Below are 8,231 nucleotides of genomic sequence, written 5' to 3'. Positions count from 1 at the left end.
ACACATCGTAATGCAGATAATTGTTACTTATGGGTATGGATCTTAGCAACTTATTTAGCATGTTATTCACATAGTTCTAGGTACTTGGTACATGGATTATTGATGAACCTAGGTTTATACATAATGTCATGGGTTAGGCTTTAGGAGTTGAGGTTTTAGCTTAGGAAAACTTTAGAGGGTAATCTAACGTGGACTAATTCGTGTGAAAACCTACTAGCACTTTGAGGACCTCTTTCCTTCACCAAACTTATGGGTAAACTTATTTAGAAGGTGCAGGAACAAGTTTGGAAATGAATAGTGGACTATAGTTCTCAAATTCTAGGTAAACCCATGAACACGATACCCCAAAACAAAAAAACTCGTATCTCTCGATTGGGTACTCGATTAAGCTTGCTTCTTGCCCCTAATAGTGTACCCTTATTCATAATTTATAGACGGATTTTCCACTACCATTGAAACGTCTAGAATTTCTATAATTTCATTCTTGATTTTTCTTAATCTTCTGCCAGAAAAGTCTTCTCCGATCGGAGCCTTCCTTTTTTAAGCAACTTGTAATTCTTATTCTATAAAAAATTTAATGATTCAGGAAATTTATACAAATTAGAAAAAGTACCATTTTCTCAATGTTTTTTCAATTTTACTTGTTCTTTACTTCTAGATACAACCTAGTACAGATTATACACTGTCTCTTATTGGAGACCTTGAGCGTTGCAAATTCTCCTCTCCTTTAAAATCTTTTAGTCATGGAAAGTGCTTATTCTAAAATAGGTCAAGGTACAAGGTTCTTATTTGCCTTCTGTTTCCTAAGTGGTTTCTTTTACTCTATGATTCTTCCATAGGACCTTAACAAGAGAGATTTCCTTGTTTATCAATCATTTGACTTTCTTGTCTATTATTTAAATCGAGTTTTCTTTATACGTTAGGTCATCTCTCAAGAAGAGAGTTTCATGAGCCAGTACATGCGAACGATCTAGGGTATACTTCCGTAGTATGGAATGAAAGATATTATGTACTGCAGACAAGTTTGGGCATTGCCCGATTCTATAGGCCACAGATCCAATCCTTTCTAATATCTCAAAGGGACGGATAAACCTAGGGCTTAGCTTCCTCTTTTTACCCTACCTGAGCACCCCTCTCATGGGGTGCTACCTTTAGGAATATACGATCCCCTACCTACAATTCCATGTCTTTGCGCCTTAGGTCTGCATAGCTTTTCTCTCGGCTTTGTGCGGTTTGTATCCTAGCTTTAATCTTCTAGACTGCGGCGTTGGTACTTTGCACCAACTCTGGCCCAAAAGATAAGGGATCGAAATCTTCGTCCATAGAGAACCTCGTATGTGGCCATTTGTATGGTGGCTTGGCAAGTATTATTATAAGTGAATTTCATAAGGGGTAGGTACTTATCCGAGCTTCCTACAAAATCCATCACATATACCCTCAACATGTCTTCCAATATTTTCTTGAGCATTTCTGTTTGACCATCTATTTATGGATGGAATGTCGTACTATAACTGCGTACCCAATGCCTTGGAAAATTTTAAATCTCGCATCTCGGTCTAATACTATTGCCTTTTGTTGAATTTCCAGAAGCATACCCAATACCTTTACTGATAAATATTCATTTTTAATGTTAGCAAGAGTAGCTCAGTTGGGAGATTTTTAGACTGATGATTTGAAGGTCACACGTGTTTTATCCACGTTCAACGCACCTAATACAAGTTTATTACCTGACTATACAATCTAAAAACATAACTTGCTTATTCAATCTAAAATTAGTGATTATTTCTTTTTTAAATATAATGAATTAGCGGAAATACCTTTACTTATGAATTTTCATTTTTAATATTAGCAGGGATAACTCTGTTGGGAGAGCGCCAAACTGAAGATTTGAAGGTCACGTGTTTGATCTCCACGTTCACCGCACCTTATTCTAGTTGCATAACTCGACTATTCAATCTAAAATTAGTCATTATTCCTTTCTGAAATCTCAATGAATTATCAGAAATACCTAACGTGTTCTAGTTCACCGCACCTTAAACAAGTTGGATAACTTGAATATCTTATTAAAAATTAGTGATTATTTCTATTTAAAATTTCAATGAATTAGCAAACCTTTACTGATGAATTTTAATTTTTAATGTTAATGTGGATAGCTCAGTTGAGATTGCGTTAGATTGAAGATCTGAAGGTCTCGTGTTCGATCCATGTTCACCACACATGGTTTCATGGTGCATAATTTGACTATTCAATCTAAAATTAGTGATTATTTCTTTCTAACATTTCAATTAATTAGTGGAAATACCTTTACTTAAAACTTAAAAACTTTCATTTTTAATGTTAGCGGGGATAACTCAGTTTGGAGAGTGTCAGGTTTAAGATTTGAAGGTCACGTGTTCGATCTCCACGTTCACCGCACCTGTTTCTTTTTGCATAACCGGACTATTCAATAAAAAATTAGTCATTATTTCTTTTTAAAATCTTAATGAATCAGCGAAAATACCTTTACTGATGAATTTTCATATCCAATGATTGCGGGGATAGTTCAGTTGGGAGAGCGTCAGACTGAAGATCTGAAGGTCACGTGTTCGATCCACGTTCACCGCACTTTGTTTAGGTTTGTATAATTTGACTATTCTTTCTAAAATTAGTGATTATTTATGTTTAAAATATAATGAATTAGTGGAAATACCTTTACTTATGAATTTTCAATTTTAATATTAGCGTGGATAGCTCAGGAGAGCGTCATATTGAAGATTTAAAGGTAACTTTTGATCCACGTTCACTGCATTAGCGATTATTTCTTTTTGAATTTTTAATTTTAATATTAGCGTGGATAGCTCAAGGAGAGAGTCATATTGAAGATTTAAAGGTAACGTTTGATCCACGTTCACTACATTAGCGATTATTTCTTTTTAAAATCTCAATCTCAATGAATTAGCAGAAGATCGATTATTTCTTTTTAAAATCTCAATGAATTAGGAGAAGATCTGTCACGTTTTTTATCAAACTGGCATAAGTTGACTAAGTTGCATAACTTTACTATTCAATCTAAAACATGTGATTATTTATTTTTTATGTTATCTAGGATGGCTTAGTTGGGAGAGCATCAGATGAATTTTGATTTTTAATGTTAGCCGGGATAGCTTAGTTCAGACTGAATATCTGAAGGTTACATGTTTAATCCACGTTCACCGCACTTGGTTTACGTTGCATAAAAAATAAACTAGTTATTATTTATTTTTAAAATTTCAACAAATAATGAATTAGCAGAAATACCTTTACACATGAATTTTGATTTTTAGTGTTAGCGGGGATAGCTTAGTTCGGACTGAATATCTGAAGGTTACATGTTTAATCCACGTTCACCGCACTTGGTTTACGTTGCATAAGTTCATTAAGTTGCATAACTTTATTCAATCTAAAATTAGTGATTATTTCTTTTTAAAATATAATGAATTAGCGTAAATACCTTTACTTATGATTTTTTTTTTTCAAATATTAGCGAAGATAACTTAGTTTTGAGAGCGTCAGACTGAAAATGTGAAGGTCACGTGTTCGATCAACGTTCACCGCACCTGATTCAAGTCACATAACTTCACTCGTGACTATTCAATTTAAAATTAGTGATTATTTCCTTTTAAAATATCAATGAATTAGCTAAATACTTTACTAATGAGTTTTCATTTTTAATGTTAGCCAGGATAGCATCGTTGGGAGAGCGTCACTAAAGATCTCAAGGTCACGTGTTTGATCCACGTTCACTGCACCTCATTCAAGTTGACTAAGTTGCATAACCTTGCTATTCAATCTAAAATTAGTGATTATTTCCTTTTAAAATCTCAATGAAGTAGTGAAAATATCTTATTAACCCATGAATTTTTATTTTTAATGTTCGCGGGGATAACTCAGTTTGGAGAGCGTTCAAGTTGACTAAGTTGCATAACCTGGCTATTCAATCTAAAATTAGTGATTATTTCTTTTTAAAATCTCAATGAAGTAGTGAAAATATCTTAACCGATGAATTTTTATTTTTAATGTTAGCGGGGATAGCTCAGTTTGGAGAGTGTCACTGAAGATCTGAAAGTCAGGTGAGAGCATCATTGAAGATCTGAAAGTCATGTGTTTGATCCACGTTCACTGCACCTAATTCAAGTTGACTAACTTGCATAACCTAAATATTCAATCTAAAATTAGTGATTATTTATTTTTAAAATTACTTCACTGTTTAATCTAAATTCAGTGATTATTTCTTTTTAAAATTTCAGAATTTTCATTTTCAATGTTTCAGAATTTTCTTTTTAAAATTACTTGAAGGTCAGGTGTTGTTCGACCTTCACCACACCTGATTCAAGTAATATAACTTATTATCTTATCTAAATTTAGAGATCATTTCTTTTTAAAATTTCAATGAGTTAGCGTAAATAATTTTATTGATGAATTTTTTATTTTAATGTTAGCGTGGATAGCTCAATTGGGAGTGCGTTTGTAGATAGCGTGGATTCCTAATTCTTTATTTGACTATAAATGCTCTATAAGACATTTAGTAAAATGACTCATTTTATTGCATGGAACAATAATTGAACTGTCCACGCTGAGGATTAGAGCATCCCCAATGTCTTCTGCTGAATTTATAGAATCATCACATCTCCAGATTTGTGATACTGCTTTCTCTTTGGTCTTGTACAACCTGTCCGAAAGTGACATTTTTCTCCACAATTCCAACACGTTACGTTTGGTCTATTTGGAGATTTTTCTCGGTTCTTTAATTTTGATCGCCCTTTGTTTGGTCCCTTCGGTTTACTTCTTCCCCTTCGATCAATACTGAGAGCATTGCCTGGTGAATCTCCAGTTTCCCATTTGCGAATACTTTCGCTGAGAACTACATCTCGAATTTCACAAAACTTCAGTTTATCAGATCCTCGGGAACTGCTGATTGCGGCAACAACAGTATCCCATGACTCGGGTAAGGATGACATCAAAATCAACGCTTTCATTTCACCCAACTGAGTTGACTTATGATCATATTGAATTCATTTATATGATCAGCAACAGGTCCACCTTCAGACATCTGTAGATTGAACAATCTCCACATCAAATACACCTTGTTCATCGATGGTTTTTCATACATATTTGACAGCGCCTTCAATAGATCTGACGTTGTCTTCTACTTGATAATGTTGAACGCCACGTTTCTGGATAGCGTCAACCGAATCAACCCAAGGCTTGTCGATCCTTGAGCTTCAACTATTCCATGGTCATGGATTTTGACTTCACTCCCAACAGAGGTTCGTGAAGATCTTTCTGGTACAGATCATCTTCAATCTGCATCATCCAGAAACCGAAATCGGATCCATCGAACTTCTCAATTCCAATCTTTGAACTTTCCATCTTCACAGATCGTGGTGAATTTCGCCTAGCTTTAATACCAGTTGTTGGGATCGCACAACAACGCACACGCTCGATCTAGATGAACACAAAGAACAGGATAGAGAAAAGTGCAAGGAGAACTCTGACTAAAAGGATTTTTCTATTGATGACTTCACTTATGAGAGAATTACATAGAATAAAAGTATTTTTCAAAGCTGATGGTATATATATATAGTTAAGTTTACGTTCACCAGATTTAACCATCTACTATATATAGCTATTTAATATATAGCTTTACAACATATAGCTTTACAAAATATAGTTTTACAAAATATAGTTTTACCCTTTACCAAATATAGCTTTACCTCATATAACCATTGACTAAGCTATAAATAAGCACCAGGCTCCATAACATAACAGGGCCCAACTAGGTTCGAATTGGTGACCTCTTGATCTGCAATCAAATGCTCTAAAATTGAGCTATGGTCCCATTTTGTATGATCTCAAACTTAGTGACCCCTTCTACAGATTATCGGTCCAAAAGTGACCCTACCGAATCGGCTATGGACCAATTTTGTATAAATTGGTGGATTACCTATCGGGAATTAAACACAGGTCATTAGATTCAAAGTCGATAGTGCTAACCACTACACCATAGAACCACTTGTTAAACTTTATTTTGGCAGCGATTTTGATAAGCGCCAACAACGCTGGATTTTGCAAAGCTAGAGGTCGTAGTATCCTTAGATACTTTCACAAGGTGTTTTCAACTTCTTTTATAGGTAATTGAACTTTTGAGTCCATGTAAATGATTGGTTGGATTAGTATCGGTTTAAGAAGACAGAGGAGAGAAGAGAGACTTTGTTAGAAATTCTCCCATTGGTAATCCCCGAAGGTGTTTTCAACTTCTTTTATAGGTCGAATTTTAAAATCAAACCACAATAAAATTTACTTCTATCTAGCAAAATTATTTTTTTTTTGTTTGAAACAAGATTATTCCCTTCTTTTTCTAAAACTAAATTTGACTCTCGAATAGATTTTAATAGATTTGTTAATTAAATTTTCTTTAAAATTTTGTACACACAGTACAATGGAAATAATATATATATATATATATATATATATATATATATATATATATATATATATATTTTACTATTTTGTAATTTGTATGGTATTATTCGAGGCTTTTGAATGAAATATGATAATTGATTCTCTGTCCTCTTTGAAATATGATAATAAATAAATAAGTTGTTTTTCTGTTGCTTTGTATTATTTTAAAGACACTCATCAAGACATTCGTAAATGTGCCTGATATCTTGAAGGATATAAGACACGTAATTGAGAGAACCTAAATTTTTTTTGAAGTTTGCTTTTCTAGGATACGTCATCACCAAAGTTTGAGACAAAGACCATTTGATGGGTTTTATATTATTTGATTTTGGGTTTGGACAACACTAGCTGATCTCTTTTAATTACATTAATGAATGTATGTAGATGTTTAAAGTGTTGATCTTAATGGTTTTAGAAAATATCAACACATCATCGATATAAACTATCGAATTTTTTTGAATGGATTGAAAATATCATTCATAATCTTCTGAAATTCGGATGGAGCGTTATTTAGCCTAAATGGCATGACGTTCCTCTCATATTTTCTAAATTGGACATTAAATGCTATTTTATATTTGTCCTTTTACGAAACTAGAATTTTCTGAAATCACAATTTCATGTCGAATTTTATAAAAACATTTGACTCTAAATTCTTTTTATCAAATCATTTTTGTTTTGGATTGGATATCTTATTTATTCTAAAACCTTATTCGGAGGTTTGTAGTTAATTACCAGTATCAGAATTTCTCGTTTCTTTTCACCATGTTAACATAAAATGCCAGACATGACCACATGCTCTTTGAAGACCTTATTAGCTTCCTCTGCAAAATATCACCTAAAATGTAACAGTATTTAGTGTTATGCTTTTTGACTTAACCCTAGGGTTCTACTTAAAGTGAACTTGTGAAAATTTTTGTCAAATTATATATTTGAATACCTAATACATTAAGATATAATATCTTATTGCAATAATATTAAAATGTCGTAGAATATCATAATATATGTTTAATTAATATGAATCTCATTCAAATTTTAAATATATATTTTTTTTTAATGTTTATGATACACATCAATTATTTTAATATTTAACATATCAAATACGTTAATATGTTTTGATATTATACTTCAAGACTATAGGAACTTGCTCAGAGGACATGAGAGTTACATTGGCCTACAATGCATCTCATGGACGATGCAAAACTATGGTGGCGCTTGAAGGTGAATTGTATAAAAAACTGGTCATGCACCAAAAAATCATAGGAAGACCATTGATGGAATTGAAGCAATCGACGCTCCCCTGTATGGGTTTCCAATCAAAGACCTAATGTTTGATGTTGACTTTTTTGAAGAAAGAGCCACGTGATCAAACAACAAGAAACGTGGCGGTATCTCTGAGAACTCTATCACACACATAAAAAAAAAACGTGTCGAAGAGTTAGACATTACACAGAAGATCTAGCTTTCATCGAGGAGACCCGAGTTTGATTCTCGAAAATGAAATTTTATGTTCTTATTTCGTTTATTTTATAGTTTCATCTTTTGTCACCAATTATATTTAAACTTTACCTAGGTTTGAGAAGCACTATAATGGATGAGTTCAATAGTATCTTAAATTCAAAACACTTTTATGAACTTGGTTTGAGAGGCGCTATAATGGTCAAATTCAATAGTATCTTAGATTAAAAAGATTTTTATGAACTTTGAACCTTTAATAGTGTTATGTCATAGATATTTGGTTCAATTTCAACAAG

The 8,231-nt window shown here is 32.9% G+C and overlaps 1 non-coding gene across 1 annotated transcript; it reads left to right on the top strand.

Moving 5' to 3' along the window:
- Positions 1-2,531: 2,531 nt before the first annotated feature.
- TRNAF-GAA (transfer RNA phenylalanine (anticodon GAA)) lies at positions 2,532-2,604 on the top strand. Its single transcript has one exon. It is a non-coding gene; the product is annotated as a tRNA-Phe (tRNA).
- The last annotated feature ends 5,627 nt before the right edge of the window (positions 2,605-8,231 follow it).

This window comes from Cucurbita pepo, chromosome 10, assembly GCF_057944985.1.
Source record: "Cucurbita pepo subsp. pepo isolate OVF chromosome 10, ASM5794498v1, whole genome shotgun sequence".
Classification (NCBI taxonomy): Eukaryota; Viridiplantae; Streptophyta; class Magnoliopsida; order Cucurbitales; family Cucurbitaceae; genus Cucurbita; species Cucurbita pepo.
Note: the sequence above shows the minus strand (reverse complement) of the source record. Positions and strands in the feature narration are given on the sequence as shown.